Source organism: Pseudophryne corroboree, unplaced genomic scaffold (assembly GCF_028390025.1).
Source record: "Pseudophryne corroboree isolate aPseCor3 unplaced genomic scaffold, aPseCor3.hap2 scaffold_2375, whole genome shotgun sequence".
Classification (NCBI taxonomy): Eukaryota; Metazoa; Chordata; class Amphibia; order Anura; family Myobatrachidae; genus Pseudophryne; species Pseudophryne corroboree.
The window spans coordinates 36234-57234 of NW_026969030.1; the positions used below are offsets into that span (position 1 = coordinate 36234).

Consider the following 21001-nt stretch of genomic DNA (forward strand, 5'->3'; position numbering starts at 1 on the left):
CAGCATATTTCTTTTTCTCTGCAACCCACTGCTAAATTGTGCTTCCTAGCTGTTTTTTTTATAAAATCACTGATTCAAATCTAACTCTGATTACATCAGAGTAGGCCAGGTACCCTACACCATAAGAAGGGGGTTTGAAATTTTGACTTGTCTACTTAAAGATCACCAAAATCTGATAACAAGGTCAATTACATCCCTGCGTGGGATTGAACCACCAACCCTGTGATTAATAACCAAACACACCAACAGATTGCGCCACAGAGACACTTTACAAACGTACATACTGACAAAGGCTAATAAGCATTCATCTAGAACGTTTCCTAGAAAAACTTTAAAAAGTCAATAATCTGGAGAGTTTTTGTAAGATGTTTCTTCCATCAACCAACGAAGAAACACATTGGTACTTTCCCATGATGAGTGAGTGCTTCAGGATCTCTTGCACTTACATGTGCAGCAGAGTACTGCAATGGAAAAATGCTGGGCCCATAACCCAGAGGTAGGCAGATTGAAACTATCCTTTGCTATATGCATTTTTTTTTGTTAATTAAAGTAATCCAAAACTGGGATTGATATTTTTGCTCTTTTATTTTTACTTAAAGTGCAATAACTTTTACCTTTTTAATTTGTTTTAATAGTATATTGACAGTATTGTTTTCTTTCAAAAATCCACTTAATTTTCTTTACCCTATTATTAAAATGGTAATTGACAAAAACAAACTACATTGTCACCAGAAGAGCAATACAAAATGTACAAGTGATATATTAAAATCATCTTTCCAGCTTGAATTTCAATGATGCATTGGGGTAACGATTTTGTGAGAAACACCTTCACCCTTGAATAAAGATTTTCTTAATTCCTTACCTGTGTGCTAATTAGATATCACCTTGTTTTCACATTAAACAGACTTCAACATGCGAAAGCAGCAAGGATGCAGTGGCGTTAATGTTTCCTGGTGTCAACCTGTATTATTTCAGTAGACATTGAAATGAGGATGCATCTTGCTGCCTTTCCAATGAAGCAAGTTTAATTTAGTAATAGGTGAAAAACCATCCCTACAAAGGTGTTAATCAGAGACTTGGCTTTGTGGACACTTTTCAGAGAACAAATTTGTTAGCATAAAAATAAAGCCAGAAAATGAAGAGCTGTTTAATCACTCAATTGGATTTTTTTGCCAGCATATTTCTTTTTCTCTGCAACCCACTGCTAAATTGTGCTTCCTAGCTGTTTTTATAAAATCACTGAATCAAATCTAACTCTGATTACATCAGAGAAGGCCAGGTACCCTACACCATAACAGGGGGTTTGAAATTTTGACTTGTCTACTTAAAGATCACCAAAATCTGATAACAAGGTCAATTACGTCCCTGGGTGGGATTGAACCACCAACCTTTTGGTTAATAACCATACACACTAACTGATTGCGCCACAGCGACACTTTGCAAAAGTACATACTGACAAAGGCTAATAAGCATTCATCTAGAACGCTTCCTAGAAACATTTTAAAAAGTCAATAATGTGGAGAGTTTTTGTAAGATGTTTCTTCCATCAACCAATGAAGAAACACATTGGTACTTTCCCATGATAAGTGAGTGCTTCAGGACCTCTTGCACTTACATGTGCAGCAGAGTACTGTAATGGAAGCATGCTGGGTCCATAACCCAGAGGTAGGCAGATTGAAACTATCCTCTGCTATATGCATTTTTTTTTGTTAATTAAAGTAATCCAAAACTGGGATTGATATTTTTGCTCTTTTATTTTTACTTAAAGTACAATAACTTTTACCATTTTAATTTGTTTTAATAGTATATTGACAGTATTGTTTTCTTTCAAAAATCCAATTAATTTTCTTTACCCGATTATTAAAATGGTAATTGACAAAAACAAACTACATTGTCACCAGAAGAGCAATACAAAATGTACAAGTGATATATTAAAATCATCTTTCCAGCTTGAATTTCAATGATGCATTGGGGCAACGATTTTGTGAGAAACATCTTCACCCTTAAATAAAGATTTTCTTAATTCCTTACCTGTGTGCTAATTAGATATCACCTTGTTTTCACATTAAACAGACTTCCACATGAGAAAGCAGCAAGTTTGCAGTGGCGTTAATGTTTCCTGGTGTCAACCTGTATTATTTCTGTAGATATTGAAATGAGGATGCATCTTGCTGCCTTTCCAATGAAGCAAGTTTAATTTAGTAATAGGTGAAAAACCATCCCTACAAAGGTGTTAATCAGAGACTTGGCTTTGTGGACACTTTTCACAGAACAAATTTGTTAGCATAAAAATAAAGCCAGAAAATGAAGAGCTGTTTAATCACTCAATTGGATTTTTTTGCCAGCATATTTCTTTTTCTCTGCAACCCACTGCTAAATTGTGCTTCCTAGCTGTTTTTTATAAAATCACTGAATCAAATCTAACTCTGATTACATCAGAGAAGGCCAGGTACCCTACACCATAAGAGGGGGTTTGAAATTTTTACTTGTCTACATAAAGATCACCAAAATCTGATAACAAGGTCAATTACGTCCCTGGGTGGGATTGAACCACCAACTTTTTGGTTAATAGCCTTACACACTAACTGATTGCGCCACAGCGACACTTTGCAAAAGCATATACTGAAAAAGGCTAATAAGCATTCATCTAGAACGTTTCCTAGAAACATTTTAAAAAGTCAATAATGTGGAGAGTTTTTGTAAGATGTTTCTTCCATCAACCAATGAAGAAACACATTGGTACTTTCCCATGATGAGTGAGTGCTTCAGGATCTCTTGCACTTACATGTGCAGCAGAGTACTGTAATGGAAGCATGCTGGGTCCATAACCCAGAGGTAGGCAGATTGAAACTATCCTCTGCTATATGCATTTTTTTTGTTAATTAAAGTAATCCAAAACTGGGATTGACATTTTTGCTCTTTTATTTTTACTTAAAGTACAATAACTTTTACCATTTTAATTTGTTTTAATAGTATATTGACAGTATTGTTTTCTTTCAAAAATTCACTTAATTTTCTTTTCTGTGTGCTAATTAGATAGCACCTTGTTTTCACATTAAATAGACTTCCACATGAGAAAGCAGCAAGGATGCAGTGGCGTTAATGTTTCCTGGTGGTAGTGGGGGACTGTGTTTGTGCTTTCCTCTGGTCAGCTCTGGTAAAAGTCAGATTTCTTTGTCTCAGATCTTCCTCTAGCCTTGTTGTTCTTTCGAGAGTTCCCTTGTGCTGCCTCAGTTGGATCTCCTTCACTTGACAGGGGCGTACCCGAGCAGCGACCCTCCCCAGCACTAGCCCAACTCCTACTTACCTGCCAGGTGAGATACTATGATCATGAAGGTGCTTCTCCCAGGGCAAGGCTCACCCATTGCACTCTGGGTGTGCTGCTCCTGCGATTTCCCCAAATGTGGGAAACTTGACTGCATAATTTGTGTTTCCCCTGGTCGGCTCTCGTATAATTCAGATCTCTTTGTCTCAGGTCTCTCTCCAGCCTAGTTTGCTGTCTGTTTCCACTTCTCTTTTCTTAAACCGCTCCCTTCTATGTCCTTGCGCACCTTAATTAAATCTAACTCTGATTACGTCAGAGAAGGCCAGGTACCCTACACCATAAGAGGGGGTTTGAAATTTTGACTTGTCTACTTAAAGATCACCAAAATCTGATCACAAGGTCAATTACATCACTGGGTGGGAACCTTTTGGTTAATAGCCCATGTAAGTGCAAGAGATCCTGAAGCACTCACTCATCATGGGAAAGTACCAATGTGTTTCTTACAAAAATTCTCCAGATTATTGACTTTTTAAAGTTTTTCTAGGAAACGTTCTAGATGAATGCTTATTAGCCTTTGTCAGTATGTACTTTTGCAAAGTGTCGCTGTGGCACAATCAGTCAGTGTGTATGGCTATTAACCTAAAGGTTGGTGATTCAATCCCACCCAGGGACGTAATTGACCTTGTTATCAGATTTTGGTGATCTTTAAGTAGACAAGTCAAAATTTCAAACCCCCTCTTATGGTGTAGGGTACCCGGCCTTCTCTGATGTAATCAGAGTTAGATTTGATTAAGTGATTTTATAAAAAACAGCTAGGAAGCACAATTTAGCAGTGGGTTGCAGAGAAAAAAAATTATGCTGGCAGAAAAGTCCAATTGAGTGATTAAACAGCTCTTCATTTTCTGATTTTATGTTTATGCTAACAAATTTGCTCTCTGAAAAGTGTCCACAAAGCCAAGTCTCTGATTAACACCTTTGTAGGAATGATTATCCACCTATTACTGAATTAAACTTGCTTCATTGGAAAGGAAGCAAGATGCATCCTCATTTCAATGTCTACTGAAATAATACAGGTTGACACCAGGAAACATAAACGTCACTGCATCCTTGCTGCTTCCTCATGGGGAAGTCTGTTTAATGTGAAAACAAGGTGATATCTAATCAGCACACAGGTAAGGAATTAAGAAAATCTTTCTTTATGGGTGAAGATGTTTCTCACAAAATTGTTGCACCAAGGCATCATTGAAATTAAAGCTGGAAAGATGATTTTAATATATCACTTGTATATTTTGTACTGCTCTTCTGGTGACAATGTAGTTTGTTTTTGTCAATTACCATTTTAATAATAGGGTAAAGAAAATTAAGTGGATTTTTGAAAGAAAACAATACTGTCAATATACTATTAAAACAAATTAAAATGGTAAAAGTTATTGTACTTTAAGTAAAAATAAAAGAGCAAAAATATCAATCCCAGTTTTGGATTACTTTAATTAACAAAAAACAATGCATATAGCAGAGGATAGTTTCAATCTGCCTACCTCTGGGTTATGGACCCAGCATGCTTCCATTACAGTACTCTGCTGCACATGTAAGTGCAAGAGATCCTGAAGCACTCACTCATCATGGGAAAGTACCAATGTGTTTCTTCATTGGTTGATGGAAGAAACATCTTACAAAAACTCTCCAGATTATTGACTTTTTAAAGTTTTTCTAGGAAACGTTCTAGATGAATGCTTATTAGCCTTTGTCAGTATGTACTTTCGCAAAGTGTCTCTGAGGCACAAACAGTTAGCGTGTTCAGTTGTTAACCAAAAGGTTGGTGGTTCAATCCCACCTAGGGACGTAATTGACCTTGTTATCAGATTTTGGTGATCTTTAAGTAGACAAGTCAAAATTTCGAAAACCCCTGTTATGGAGTAGGGTACCTGGCCTTCTCTGATGTAATCAGAGTTAGATTTGATTAAGTGATTTTATAAAAAAAACAGCCACGAAGCACAATTTAGCAGTGGGTTGCAGAGAAAAAGAAATATGCTGGCAGAAAAATCCAATTGAGTGATTAAACAGCTCTTCATTTTCTGGCTTTATTTTTATGCTAACAAATTTGTGCTCTGAAAAGTGTCCACAAAGCCAAGTATCTTATTAACACCTTTGTAGGGATGGTTTTTCACCTATTATTAAATTAAACTTGCTTCATTGGAAAGGCAGCAAGTGATGTCATCCAAGCAGTGGGTCAAGGTTGGCTTCAAACCTCGTCTGCTTATGAAAAGAGAAAAGGGGTATGCAGGGCATGGCGGCCTTTTGCGGTGCTTGGATGACCCCTAGTTCGCATTAAATAATGCAGTCGAGTTTCCCACATTTGGGGAAATCACAGGGGTCAGCATACCCAGAATGCAATGAATGAACCGCACCCTGGGAGAACAGTCTTCATGACCATGGTATCTCCTATGCAAAATAAGTATGATTTGGGATAGGGCTGGGGAGGGCCGCTGCTCAGGCACATCTCTGTCAAGTAAAGGAGATTCAACTGAGGCAGCACAAGGGAACTCTCATCTGGGGACAACAACTGCAGGGAGAACACATATTTTCAGATGAACATGGGAGGGCAGAAGGCTGCCTAATACTGAAGCACCCCCAAACAACAAACCAAATGCAACAACTAGTGCAAGCATTCCTGGGGGAAGGCCTGCAGCAGATGGATTTGCATATGGCGATGTCATCCAAGCAGTGGGTCAAAGTTGGCTTCAACCCTCGTCTGCATATGAAAAGAGAAAAGGGGCGTGCAGGGCATGGCGGCCTTTTGCGGCACTTGGATGACCCCTAGTTCGCATTAAACACCTCCACCCTCTGTCGGTGTGGGGCTCATGTTGGCTATGCCCCAGCCCCTGAAGGATTCAAGCTGATTTCTTGCAGCAGCTGGGCACTGTAACAGCTCCAGAGCTGCTCTGTAAGGCAAGTAAAAGGGTGTGGGCCCTGCAGCACTACCTGTAGTTCGCATTGTGCAAGACCCCTAGTTCGCATTAAACACCCCCACCCTCCTTCGGTGTGGGGCTCATGTTGGCCATGCCCCAGCCCCTGAAGCATTCACGCTGATTTCTTGCAGCAGCTGGGCACTGTAACAGCTCAAGAGCTGCTCTGTAAGGCAAGTAAAAGGGTGTGGGCCCTGCAGCACTACCTGTAGTTTGCATTGTGCATTGGAAGGCACAAAGTAAGCAGACGGGAGGAGAAGTCAGGATAGTGCACAAGGGTATAGACGGGAGGGGATCAAGAAAAAAGAAGTGGAAACAGACAGCAAACTAGGCTTCCAATGCACAATGCAAACTACAGGTAGTGCTGCAGGGCCCACACCCTTTTACTTGCCTTACAGAGCAGCTCTGGAGCTGTTTAATCACTCAATTGGATTTTTCTGCCAGCATAATTTTTCTCTTACGTCCTAGAGGATGCTGGGGACTCCGTAAGGACCATGGGGGATAGACGGGCTCCGCAGGAGACATGGGCACTTTAAGAAAGACTTTAGATCTGGGTGTGCACTGGCTCCTCCCTCTATGCCCCTCCTCCAGACCTCAGTTTACTACTGTGCCCAGAGGAGACTGGGTGCTTTTCAGGGAGCTCTCCTGAGTTTCCTGACAGAAAGTATATTTGTTAGATTTTTTTATTTTCAGGGAGCCTGCTGGCAACAGACTCCCTGCATCGAGGGGCAGAGGGGAGAGATGCACACCTACTTCTGTGAGTTGATAGGCTCTGCTTCTTAGGCTACTGTACAGCATTAGCTCCAGAGGGATCGGTACGCAGGTCTCACCCTCGCCGTCCGTCCCAGAGCCGCGCCGCCGTCCCCCTCGCAGAGCCGGAAGATAGAAGCCGGGTGAGTATGAGAAGAAAAGAAGACTTCAGAGGCGGCGGAAGACTTCATGATCTTCACTGAGGTAACGCACAGCAGTAAAGCTGTGCTCCATTGCTCCCATACACCTCACACACGGCAGTCAGTGTAAGGGTGAAGGGCGCAGGGGGGACGCCCTGGGCAGCAATATAGACCTCTCTTTGGCAAAATAAATATATATGCAGCTAGGCACTGTATATATATATAAGAGCCCCCGCCATTTTTTTATGGGGGGGGCTATTTGAGCGGGACAGAAGCCCGTCGCTGAGGGGGTGGGGCTTCTCCCTCAGCACTCCCCAGCGCCATTTTCTCCACAGCACCGCTGAGGGGAAGCTCCATGGACTCTCCCCTGCTTATACCACGGTAGAAAGAGGGTCTTAAAGAAGAGGGGGCACATAATTAGGCGCATATATATATGGAAATACAGCGCTACTGGGTAAACATAAAATGATTGTGTTTTTTTCCTGGGTCATATAGCGCTGGGGTGTGTGCTGGCATACTTTCTCTCTCTGTCTCTCCAAAGGGCCTTGTTGGGGAACTGTCCTCAGATAAGAGGATTCCCTGAGTGTATGGTGTGTCGGTACACGTGTGTCGACATGTCTGAGGTAGAAGGCTCTCCTAGAGAGGAGCAGGAGCAAATTAATGTGGTGTCTCCATCGACAACGCCGACACCTGACTGGATGGATATGTGGAATGTTTTAAGTGCTAATGTAAACTTATTACACAAGAGATTAGACAAAGCTGAAGCTAGGGAACAGTCAGGGAGTCAACCCATGCCTGTCCCTATGTCGCAGGGACCTTCGGGGTCTCAAAAGCGCCCACTATCCCAAATAGTTGACACAGATACCGACACAGATTCTGACTCCAGTGTCGACTACGATGATGCAAAGTTACAACCAAAATTGGCTAAATGTATTCGATATATGATTATTGCAATAAAAGATGTTTTGCACATCACAGAGTCCCCTGTCCCTGACACGAGGGTACACATGTATAAGGGAAAGAAACCTGAGATAACCTTTCCCCCCTCACATGAGTTGAACGAATTATGTGAAAAAGCTTGGGAATCTCCAGACAAAAAGCTGCAGATTCCCAAAAGGATTCTTATGGCGTATCCTTTCCCGCCAATGGACAGGATACGGTGGGAATCCTCCCCTAGGGTGGATAAAGCATTGACACGCTTATCCAAAAAGGTAGCGCTGCCATCCCAGGATACGGCTACCATCAGGGACCCTGCTGACCGCAAGCAGGAGGTTACCCTAAAGTCCATTTACACACATTCTGGTACCTTACTCAGACCGGCAATTGCGTCGGCCGAGGTTGTAGCGCGGTGGCAGCATGGACAGATACCTTATCAGCAGAGATTGAGACCCTAGATAAGGATGCTATGTTATTGACCATAGGGCATATAAAAGATGCTGTCCTATATATGAGAGATGCTCAAAGTGACATTAGTCTACTGGGTTCTAGAATAAACGCTATGTCGATTTCTGCTAGACGAGTCCTATGGACCCGGCAATGGACAGGTGATGCCGACTCAAAAAGGCATATGGAGGTTTTACCTTACAGGTGTGAGGAATTGTTTGGGGAAGGTCTCTCGGACCTTGTCTCCACAGCTACAGCTGGTAAATCAAATTTTTTGCCTTATATTCCCTCACAGCCTAAGAAAGCACCACATTATCAAATGCAGTCCTTTCGATCACAGAGAAACAAGAAAGTACGAGGTGCGTCCTTTCTTGCCAGAGGTAAGGGCAGAGGGAAGAAGCTGCACAACACAGCTAGTTCCCAGGAACAGAAGTCCTCCCCGGCCTCTACAAAATCCACCGCATGACGCTGGGGCTCCGCTAAAGGAGTCCGCCCAGTTGGGGGCACGTCTTCGTGTTTTCAGCCACATCTGGGTTCATTCGCAGGTGGATCCCTAGGCAATAGAAATTGTTTCTCAGGGTTACAAGCTGAAATTCGAAGAGGTGCCTCCTCGCCGGTTTTTCAAATCGGCCCTACCATCTTCTCCCCAGGAAAGGGAGATAGTGTTAAATGCAATTCACAAATTGTATCTTCAACAGGTGGTGGTCAAGGTTCCCCTGCTTCAACAAGGAAAGGGAAATTATTCGACCCTGTTTGTAGTCCCAAAACCGGACGGTTTGGTCAGACCCATATTAAATTTAAAATCCCTGAACCTATACTTGAAAAGGTTCAAGTTCAAGATGGAATCGCTAAGAGCGGTCATCGCCAGCCTAGAAGGGGGGGATTTTATGATATCTCTGGACATAAAGGATGCATACCTTCATGTACTCATTTATCCACCTCATCAGGCGTACCTAAGATTTGCGGTACAGTATTGTCATTACCAATTTCAGACGTTGCCGTTTGGTCTCTCCAGAATTTTCTCCGAGAATTTTCACCAAGGTAATGACGGAAATTATGGTGCTCCTGCGAAAGCAAGGTGTCACAATTATCCCGTACTTGAACGATCTCCTCATAAAAGCGAGATCAAGAGAGCAGTTGCTGAACAGCGTATAACTTTCATTGAAGGTGTTACAGCAAAACGGCTGGATTCTCAATATCCCGAAGTCGCAGTTGGTTCCTACGACTCGTCTAACTTTGCTTGGGCATTATTCTGGATACGGACCAGAAAAGGGTTTATCTTCCGATAGAAAAGGCCCAGGAACTCATGACTCTGGTCAGGAACCTATTGAAACCAAAACAGGTGTCAGTGCATCACTGCACTCGAGTCCTGGGAATGATGGTGGCATCATACGAGGCCATTCCCTTCGGCAGGTTCCATGCGAGGATCTTGCAATGGGACCTACTGGACAAGTGGTCCGGGTCACATCTACAGATTCATCAGTTGATCACCCTGTCCCCCAGGGCCAGGGTATCTCTCCTGTGGTGGCTGCAGAGTGCTCACCTTCTAGAGGGCCGCAGGTTCGGCATTCAGGACTGGATCCTGGTGACCACGAACGCGAGCCTCCGAGGTTGGGGAGCAGCCACACAGGGAAGAAATTTCCAAGGTCTTTGGTCAAGTCAGGAGACTTGTCTTCACATCAACATCCTGGAGCTAAGGGCCATATACAACGCCCTATGTCAAGCGGAGACCTTACTTCGCGACCAACCAGTTCTGATCCAGTCAGACAACGTCACCGCAGTAGTTCATGTAAACCGCCAAGGCGGCACAAGGAGCAGAGTGGCGATGGCGGAAGCCACCAGAATTCTTCGCTGGGCGGAGAATCATGTAAGCGCACTGTCAGCAGTGTTCATTCCGGGAGTGGACAACTGGGAAGCAGACTTCCTCAGCAGACACGACCTACATCCAGGAGAGTGGGGACTCCATCAGGAAGTCTTCGCACAGATTGCAAGTCGGTGGGGACTGTTCCAGATAGACATGATGGCGTCCCGCCTCAACAAAAAGCTACAGAGGTATTGCACCAGGTCAAGAGACCCTCAGGCAGTAGCTGTTTAAACAGCTCTTCATTTTCTGATTTTATGTTTATGCTAACAAATTTGCTCTCTGAAAAGTGTCCACAAAGCCAAGTCTCTGATTAACACCTTTGTAGGAATGGTTTTTCACCTATTACTGAATTAAACTTGCTTCATTGGAAAGGCAGCAAGATGCATCCTCATTTCAATGTCTACTGAAATAATACAGGTTGACACCAGGAAACATAAACGCCACTGCATCCTTGCTGCTTTCGCATGTGGAAGTCTGTTTAATGTGAAAACAAGGTGATATCTAATTAGCACACAGGTAAGGAATTAAGAAAATCTTTATTTAAGGGTGAAGGTGTTTCTCACAAAATCGTTGCCCCAATGCATCATTGAAATTCAAGCTGGAAAGATGATTTTAATATATCACTTGTACATTTTGTATTGCTCTTCTGGTGACAATGTAGTTTGTTTTTGTCAATTACCATTTTAATAATAGGGTAAAGAAAATTAAGTGGATTTTTGAAAGAAAACAATACTGTCAATATACTATTAAAACAAATTAAAATGGTAAAAGTTATTGTACTTTAAGTAAAAATAAAAGAGCAAAAATATCAATCCCAGTTTTGGATTACTTTAATTAACAAAAAAAAATGCATATAGCAGAGGATAGTTTCAATCTGCCTACCTCTGGGTTATGGGCCCAGCATGTTTCCATTGCAGTACTCTGCTGCACATGTAAGTGCAAGAGATCCTGAAGCACTCACTCATCATGGGAAAGTACCAATGTGTTTCTTCGTTGGTTGATGGAAGAAACATCTTACAAAAACTCTCCAGATTATTGACTTTTTAAAGTTTTTCTAGGAAACGTTCTAGATGAATGCTTATTAGCCTTTGTCAGTATGTATGTTTGTAAAGTGTCTCTGTGGCGCAATCGGTTAGTGTGTTTGGTTATTAATCAAAGGGTTGGTGGTTCAATCCCACCCAACGATGTAATTGACCTTGTTATCAGATTTTGGTGATCTTTAAGTAGACAAGTCAAAATTTCAAACCCCCTTCTTATGGTGTAGGGTACCTGGCCTACTCTGATGTAATCAGAGTTAGATTTGAATCAGTGATTTTATAAAAAAACAGCTAGGAAGCACAATTTAGCAGTGGGTTGCAGAGAAAAAGAAATATGCTGGCAGAAAAATCCAATTGAGTGATTAAACAGCTCTTCATTTTCTGGCTTTATTTTTATGCTAACTAATTTGTTCTCTGAAAAGTGTCCACAAAGCCAAGTATCTGATTAACATATTTGTAGGGATGGTTTTTCACCTATTACTAAATTAAACTTGCTTCATTGGAAAGGCAGCAAGATGCATCCTCATTTCAATATCTACTGAAATAATACAGGTTGACACCAGGAAACATTAACGCCACTGCATCCTTGCTGCTTTCTCATGTGGAAGTCTGTTTAATGTGAAAACAAGGTGATATCTAATTAGCACACAGGTAAGGAATAAAGAAAATCTTTATTTAAGGGTGAAGATGTTTCTCACAAAATCGTTGCCCCAATGCATCATTGAAATTCAAGCTGGAAAGATGATTTTAATATATCACTTGTACATTTTGTATTGCTCTTCTGGTGACAATGTAGTTTGTTTTTGTCAATTACCATTTTAATAATCGGGTAAAGAAAATTAATTGGATTTTTGAAAGAAAACAACACTGTCAATATACTATTAAAACAAATTAAAATGGTAAAAGTTATTGTACTTTAAGTAAAAATAAAAGCTAAAATATCAATCCCAGTTTTGGATTACTTTAATGAACAAAAAAAAATGCATATAGCAAAGGATAGTTTCAATCTGCCTACCTCTGGGTTATGGGCCCAGCATGCTTCCATTGCAGTACTCTGCTGCACATGTAAGTGCAAGAGATCCTGAAGCACTCACTCATCATGGGAAAGTACCAATGTGTTTCTTCATTGGTTGCTGGAAGAAACATCTTACAAAAACTCTCCAGATTATTGACTTTTTAAAGTTTTTCTAGGAAACGTTCTAGATGAATGCTTATTAGTCTTTGTCAGTATGTACTTTTTGCAAAGTGTCTCTGTGGCGCAATCGGTTAGTGTGTTCAGCTATTAATCAAAAGGTTGGTGGTTCAATCCCATCCAGGGACGTAATTGACCTTGTCATCAAATTTTGGTAATATTTAAGTAGACAAGTCATATAGCAGAGGATAGTTTCAATCTGCCTACCTCTGGGTTATGGACCCAGCATGCTTCCATTACAGTACTCTGCTGCACATGTAAGTGCAAGAGATCCTGAAGCACTCACTCATCATGCGAAAGTACCAATGTGTTTCTTCATTGGTTGCTGGAAGAAACATCTTACAAAAACTCTCCTTATTATTGACTTTTTAAAGTTTTTCTAGGAATCGTTCTAGATGAATGCTTATTAGCCTTTGTCAGTATGTACTTTTGCAAAGTTTCGCTGTGGCGCAATCAGTTAGTGTGTACGGCTATTAACCAAAAGGTTGGTGGTTCAATCCCACCCAGGGACGTAATTGAACTTGTAATCAGATTTTGTTGATCTTTAAGTAGACAAGTCAAAATTTCGAAAACCCCTGTTATGGTGTAGGGTACCTGGCCTTCTCTGATGTAATCAGAGTTAGATTTGATTCATACTGTTAACTGGGTAGTATATCACAAGTTATACGGTGTGATTGGTGTGGCTGGTATGAATCTTGACCTTGGATTAACAAAAATCCTTTCCTCGAACTGTCTGTCTCCTCTGGGCACAGTTTCTCTAACTGAGGTATGGAGGAGGGGCATAGAGGGAGGAGCCAGTGCACACCCAGATCTAAAGTCTTTCTTAAAGTGCCCATGTCTGCTGCGGAGCCCGTCTATCCCCCATGGTCCTTACGGAGTCCCCATCATCCTCTACGGACTACGAGAAAAAAAAATTACCGGTAGGTTTAAAATGTTATTTTTTTCTCTGCAACCCACTGCTAAATTGTGCTTCCTAGCTGTTTTTTATAAAATCACTTAATTAAATCTAACTCTGATTACGTCAGAGAAGGCCAGGTACCCTACACCATAAGAGGGGGTTTGAAATTTTGACTTGTCTACTTAAAGATCACCAAAATCTGATGACAAGGTCAATTACATCCCTGGGTGGGATTGAACCACCAACCTTTTGGTTAATAGCCCATGTAAGTGCAAGAAATCCTGAAGCACTCACTCATCATGGGAAAGTACCAATGTGTTTCTTACAAAAATTCTCCAGATTATTGACTTTTTAAAGTTTTTCTAGGAAACGTTCTAGATGAATGATTATTAGCCTTTGTCAGTATTGACTTTTGCAAGGTGTCTCTGTGGCGCAATCGGTTAGCATGTTTGGCTATTAACCAAAAGGTTGGTGGTTCAATCCCACCCAGGGATGTAATTGACCTTGTAATCAGATTTTGGTGATCTTTAAGTAGACAAGTCAAAATTTCAAAAAACCCCCTTATGGTGTAGGGTACCTGGCCTTCTCTGATGTAATCAGAGTTAGATTTGATTAAGTGATTTTATAAAAAAACAGCTAGGAAGCACAATTTAGCAGTGGGTTGCAGAGAAAAAAAATATGCTGGCAGAAAAGTCCAATTGAGTGATTAAACAGCTCTTCATTTTCTGATTTTATGTTTATGCTAACAAATTTGCTCTCTGAAAAGTGTCCACAAAGCCAAGTCTCTGATTAACACCTTTGTAGGAATGGTTTTTCACCTATTACTGAAATAAACTTGCTTCATTGGAAAGGCATCAAAGATGCATCCTCATTTCAATGTCTACTGAAATAATACAGGTTGACACCAGGAAACGTCACTGCATCCTTGCTGCTTCCTCACGGGGAAGTCTGTTTAATGTGAAAACAAGGTGATATCTAATCAGCACACAGGTAAGGAATTAAGAAAATCTTTCTTTGTGGGTGAAGATGTTTCTCACAAATTGTTGTCCCAATGCATCATTGAAATTCAAGATGGAAGATGATTTTCATATATCACTTGTACATTTTGCATTGCTCTTCTGGTGACAATGTAGTTTGTTTTTGTCAATTACCATTTCAGTAATAGGGTAAAGAAAATTAAGTGGATTTTTTAAAGAAAACAATGCTGTCAATATACTATTAAAACAAATTAAAATGATAAAAGTTATTGTACTTTAAGTAAAAATAAAAGAGCCAAAATATCAATCCCAGTTTTTGATTACTTTAATTATAAAAAAAAAAATGCACATAGCAGAGGATAGTTTCGATCAATCGACCTCTGGGTTATGGGCCCAGCATGCTTCCATTGCACTACTCTGCTGCTCATGGAAGTGTAAGAGATCCTGAAGACTAAATTGATTAAAGGCCTAAAAGTACTGGACTATAAGGAAAGACTTACTAGGCTGAATATTTATACACTAGAAAAGAGGTGCCTAAGAGGAGATATTATTAATATCTTCAAATATGTAAAGATACATAACAAAGAGTTATCAGAGGAATTATTTATTAAAAGAACACGTGGTCACTCGCTGCGACTGGAGGAAAGTTCAGAACGCAATGGAGGAAAGGTTTCTTCACTGTTAGGGCAATCAGGATGTGGAATTCCCTGCCAGGGAAGGTGGTAATGGCGGACTCTGTAATTGGATTTAAAAAAGGAATGGATACATTTCTGAATGAAAAAGCTATCCAAGGTTATAATACTTAAAATATCAACATGGTTAATCCGGGGGTAACATGAGTTATAGTAGCTAACTAGTCATAAAACATTATTCAGCAAGTATGTAGAATCATCACAACTTAAAACAGGTTGAACACGATGGGCAATTTGCCTCTATTCAACCTCAAAAACGATGTTACTATATTACTATGTTATTGTAGTATACAGAACACCACAATGCAATGAGCAGTGATAGTGAGCACTGATGAGGATACTAGAACTGACACTGAGCAGCAAGATGCAGCACTGGACTATTAGTAATGTACTGTAGTATGCTGAGCACCACAATGCAGCACAAGACAATGAGCAGTGATACTGAGCACTGATGAGGATACTACTGAGAACTGACACTGAGCAGGAGAGACACACTACTAGTATTACTGAGCAGCAATAAGTAACCACTGATACTGAGCACTGATATTGAGATTTCCACTGAGAGAACATAGCCACGTCCTCTCAGCTCTCTCTTCAATGCACGAGTAAAAATGGCAGCAACGCGCAGCTCTTTATATGGAATCCGAATCTCGCGAGAATCCGACAGCGGGATGATGACATTTTCCCTTGTTCAGGTTTTCCGAGTCAGGCGGGAACAACCGAGCCTGCCTCGGACCAGTGTAAACCACGTGGAGTTCGTGGGGAATTCGGTTCTCGGAGAACCGAACCCGCTCCTCTCTACCTTATACCCATCAATTTTTTTATTTTCAATCTAAGCCCCTGCAGTTTTCTGTAAGCATCTGCTTCGCTATGATGATTAACAAGTCACAAGGGCAAACACTCAGGGTTTGAGGCGTAGATCTTAGGACCAGCTGCTACAAGCATGGCAGAGGTGTCACTATCACTGGTGACACACAGAGAGGTGGCGAGGGAGATTGTAATGCAGTGCGCGCAGATAAGCAGCGCAATGGTAAAAAGGAGGCATGGTTTCATAGGTAGGGGCGTGGCCTGGTGGCCTGAATCTACATTTTGTTGCTCCGGGTGTCCCGGGGGTTGGGGGCTGCACCCGGGGACTAGTGTGTGAGCGGTGCTGGCTCCTGCACAGTGACAGGGCATGGCCACCCAGCATGACGCCTCCCTTCTTGACCATGCTGTAATTGCAGTCGCACTGCAGTTCAGCGTGATCATAAAAAATGGTGTAGGCTCCTGCTGGTGCAGACTGTATGTGCGCGCAGGAAGCCGCCACCATTTTTGTGATCACAGCGGCTGAATGTGATGTCATACAGCCGCTGTGACCACGCCCCCTGTGTCTCCTCCGTTGCAGACCCCATTTTGAAGCCTTGCCCCCGCACCGCTCCATCCCTGACTTGGAAATGGAGTGTTGCTGACCCACCTCTCCCGCCCTTCCCCACCCCGATTGACAGGCAGAGGCGATCACATTCTCTGCGGGGTGCCGCAGAAAATGCAGGCACATGCGTATGCTCTTAGCAATTTTTGCAGTTGGATCGCTTATTGTGATTGCAATCCAACCTGAATCAGGCCCTATTACCTATCACAATGCGCTGCGGGCAGTACAAAATTGGGTTAATATAGGAGAAAAACCCCCAGACCTGTGCTCCTTAACTGTACCTGGTGGCTAGTGGAGCGGCTGCCCAGTAATCAGTGTCCACCGCAGTGCGCACACGGCCCACCCCCTACGGCCTCGCTCCCCTTCATCAGCGGCCTCGTGATCCGGAAGGGTGGTGTGTGTGTGACTGACCTTAGGATGAAACCGGAGCCTCCGCTGCAGTGACCCAGCAACCAGGGCACGGGAGTATATAGCGCCGCTGGGAGTGATGAAGCTGCAGTAAAGATGTCTATTAGACCTAGCCTGCTGCAGCCCTTGTAGATTCTCATAAAACAAGTTCTTCTTTTCTTGTCAAAATTAATAGCTAAGAATAGGCTGCCTGAGGCAGGCCCCTGTTAATTGGCCTGCTACTGAAGGCACCAACTACAAACTGAGCTCCCTGTTCATGGAAGCGGGGTTATAGAGGAGAATGCACTGAGCTTCTTGGGAACAGTCAAAAGCTTTGAGCCGGTTGGTGCCTCAGATCAAGATCCTACTCTACACCCCAATGTGAATCCTTGTGGAGTCCAGTGTACCCCACAGAAGAAATTAATGTGTCACACCCATTGGCAGCAACCTTAGAATAGCTGCTGACGGGCACAATTGAGAAAGGAAGGGGGGGGGACATTTGAATCCAGCACATAGATGCAATTCAAATATGTAATTTGTACCTTCCTATTTTAAAATATAATGGATGAACCTCACCCTGTGAGAACAATCTTCATGATCAAGAGATCTAATATGTAAAATAAGTATGAGTTGGGATAGGGCTGGGGAGGGTGGCAGCTCGGGCAGCCCCTCCCCCGTCAAGTTAAGGAGATTCAACTGAGGAAGCACAAGGGAACTCTCGTCTGGGGACAACAACTGCAGGGAGACCACATCTTTTCAGATGAACATGGGATGGCGGAAGGCTGCCTAATACTGAAGCACCATCAAATATCAAACCATATCCAACAACTAGTAACAGCATTCCTGGGGGAAGGTCTGCAGCAGACGGATTTGCATACGGTGATGTCATCCAAGCAGTGGGCCAAAGTTGGCTGGAACCCTCATCTGCATATAAAAAGAGAAAAGGGGCATGCAGGGCATGGCGGCCTTTTGCAGTGCTTGGATGACCCCTAGTTCGCATTAAACACCCCCACCCTCCTTTGGTGTGGGGCTCATGTTGGCCATGCCCCATCCCCTGAAGCATTCATGCTGATTTCTTGCAGCAGCTGGGCACTGTAACAGCTCCAGAGCTGCTCTGTAAGGCAAGTAAAAGGGTGTGGGCCCTGCAGCACCACCTGTAGTTCGCATTGTGCGTTGGAAGGCACAAAGTAAGCAGACGGGAGGAGAAGTCAGGATAGTACACAAGGGCATCCTTTTCTCTTAGTCCGTAGAGGATGCTGGGGTCACATTAAGAACCATGGGGTATAGACGGGATCCGCAAGAGACATGGGCACTTTAAGACTTTCAAAGGGTGTGAACTGGCTCCTCCCTCTATGCCCCTCCTCCAGACTCCAGTTATAGGAACTGTGCCCAGGGAGACGGACATTTCGAGGAAAGGATTTATTGTTAAACTAAGGTGAGCATCTTACCAGCTCACACCTTAAGCATGCCGCAGAACGTGGCATTCAACAGAACACAAGCCAACGGCATGAACAATTGCAGCAAAAAGCTGACCAGAACCGTAACACAACATGTGTATAACCACAAGTAATAACTGCAGACACAGTATGGACTGGGACGGGTGCCCAGCATCCTCTACGTACTAAGAGAAAAGGATTTACCGGTAGGTATTAAAATCCTATTTTCTCATACGACCTAGAGGATGCTGGGGTCACATTAAGAACCATGGGGTTATACCAAAGCTCTTGAACGGGTGGGAGAGTGCGTACGACTCTGCAGCACCGAATGACCCAACTTGAGGTTATCATCAGCCAAGGTATCAAACTTGTAAAACTTAGCAAAAGTGTTTACTAAATAGCTGCTCGGCAAAGTTGCAATGCCGAGACTCCCCGACCAGCTGCCCAGGATGAACCCACCTTTCTAGTAGAATGGGTCTTCACCTAATTCAGTAACGGCAATCCTGCCGTGGAATGAGCATGCTGAATTTTACCACAGATCCAGCGCATAATGGTCTGCATGGAAGCAGGACACCCAATCATGTTGGGAGCATACAGGACAAACAGAGCCTCTGTTTTCCTAATCTGAACCGTTCTGGTGACATAAATTTTCAAAGTTCTGACCACAGCCAGAGACTTTGACTCAACGAAGGTGTCAGTGGCCAAAGGCACCATGTGGAAAGATGAACCACCTTCGGCAGAAATTGTTGACGTGTCCTCAATTCTGCTCTATCTTCATGAAAGATCAAATAAAGGCTCTTGTGATACTGCATGGTTTGTACTGTTTTCCATGTGCTCCCAGATCTTTCAAGCAAGTAGCATGGTCAAGAAAGTTCTGTTTGAAAAGAAACAAACATTTACTGTCATTGTTATGCAAATAAACTTACATTAAAGCTAACAAGAAAGCACACTCGTTCTGTCTTTAAACTGATAAAAGAAACCCCAATAATATGGGGCATGCAAAAATTGAGATAAAACTCAGTTTTGCTCCTCTCCACGGAAATCTTTAATAAAAGGCGAAATATTTGTTAGTTCTGAAGAGAAACCAGAGCATGACCAAGATTCCACCTGTCGCCTGAGTGCCATGCCAGCAGTTCTCATTCAGCTCAAAGTGAGCACCCAATTTGAATGAAAGAAAGCAGATTTCTCACCAGGCTTCCCCTTGCTATAAACATGGTTTGTACTCTTTTCCATGTGCTCCCAGATCTTTCAAACAATTAGTGTGGTCAAGAAAGTTCTGTTTGAAAAGAAACAAACATTTACTGTCATTTCTATGCAAATGAGCTTACATTAAAGCACACTCGTTCTATCTTTAAACCAATAAAATAAAACCCCAATAAGATGGGGCATGCAAAAATTGAGATAAAACTCAGTTTTGCTCCTCTCCACGGAAATCTTTAGTAAAAGGCGAAAGATTTGTTCGTTCTGAAGAGAAACCACAGCATGACCAAGATTCTACCTGTCGCCTGAGTGCCATGCCAGCAGTCCTCATTCAGCTCAAAGTGAGCACCCAATTTGAAAGAAAGAAAGCAGATTTCTCACCAGGCTTCCCCTTGCTATAAACATGGTTTGTACTCTTTTCCATGTGCTCCCAGATCTTTCAAGCAATTAGTATAGTCAAGAAAGTTCTGTTTGAAAAGAAACAAACATTTACTGTCATTTCTACGCAAATGAGCTTACATTAAAGCACACTCGTTCTATCTTTAAACTGATAAAAGAAACCCCAATAAGACGGGGCATGCAAAAATTGAGATAAAACTCAGTTTTGCTCCTCTCCACGGAAATCTTTAGTAAAAGGCAAAAGATTTGTTCGTTCTGAAGAACTAGCACAAGGGAACTCTCAAAAGAAGAACAAGGCTCTGAAACAAAGAAATCTGACTTTTACCAGAGCTGACCAGAGGAAAACACAAACACAGTCCCCCACTACCACAAATAAAGCAGTCGAGTTTCCCACATTTGGGGAAATCACAGGGGTCAGCATACCCAGAATGCAATGAATGAACCTCACCCTGGGAGAATAATCCTTATGACCATGGTATCTCCTATGCAAAATAAGTATGATTTGGGATAGAGCTGGGGAGGGCCGCTGCTCAGGCACATCTCTGTCAAGTTAAGGAGATTCAACTGAGGCAGCACAAGGGAACTCTCATCTGGGGACAACAACTGCAGGGAGAACACATATTTTCAGATGAACATGGGAGGGCAGAAGGCTGCCTAATACTGAAGCACCCCCAAACAACAAACCAAATGCAACAACTAGTGCAAGCATTCCTGGGGGAAGGCCTGCCGCAGATGGATTTGCATATGGTGATGTCATCCAAGCAGTGGGTCAAAGTTGGCTTCAACCCTCGTCTGCATATGAAAACAGAAAAGGGGCGTGCAGGGCATGGTGGCCTTTTGCGGCGCTTGTCTGACCCCTAGTTTGCATTAAACACCTCCACCCTCCTTCGGTGTGGGGCTCATGTTGGCTATGCCCCAGCCCCTGAAGCATTCAAGCTGATTTTTCTCCCAAACGAAAGACACTAGAATGAAAATTTTAAAGCCTCCTGTTAGTGCTTCATCTACAC

At 42.5% G+C, this 21001-nt stretch overlaps 6 non-coding genes and 1 pseudogene across 6 annotated transcripts; 2 read left to right on the forward strand and 5 right to left on the reverse strand.

Annotated features, from left to right (window-relative positions):
- Positions 1-3299: 3299 nt before the first annotated feature.
- On the forward strand, positions 3300-3462 carry LOC135010991 (U1 spliceosomal RNA). Its single transcript, XR_010210245.1, has one exon. It is a non-coding gene; the product is annotated as a U1 spliceosomal RNA (small nuclear RNA).
- A 2083-nt stretch (positions 3463-5545) lies between these two features.
- On the reverse strand, positions 5546-5724 carry LOC135010985 (U1 spliceosomal RNA; annotated as a pseudogene).
- Positions 5725-13916: 8192 nt separating this feature from the next.
- Positions 13917-13990, forward strand: TRNAN-AUU (transfer RNA asparagine (anticodon AUU)). The gene has a single exon. It is a non-coding gene; the product is annotated as a tRNA-Asn (tRNA).
- Positions 13991-19372: 5382 nt separating this feature from the next.
- On the reverse strand, positions 19373-19488 carry LOC135010988 (U5 spliceosomal RNA). Its single transcript, XR_010210242.1, has one exon. It is a non-coding gene; the product is annotated as a U5 spliceosomal RNA (small nuclear RNA).
- A 275-nt stretch (positions 19489-19763) lies between these two features.
- LOC135010986 (U5 spliceosomal RNA) lies at positions 19764-19879 on the reverse strand. The gene has a single exon (XR_010210241.1). It is a non-coding gene; the product is annotated as a U5 spliceosomal RNA (small nuclear RNA).
- A 274-nt stretch (positions 19880-20153) lies between these two features.
- Positions 20154-20270, reverse strand: LOC135010989 (U5 spliceosomal RNA). The gene has a single exon (XR_010210243.1). It is a non-coding gene; the product is annotated as a U5 spliceosomal RNA (small nuclear RNA).
- Positions 20271-20329: 59 nt separating this feature from the next.
- LOC135010984 (U1 spliceosomal RNA) lies at positions 20330-20493 on the reverse strand. The gene has a single exon (XR_010210240.1). It is a non-coding gene; the product is annotated as a U1 spliceosomal RNA (small nuclear RNA).
- Positions 20494-21001: the final 508 nt, after the last annotated feature.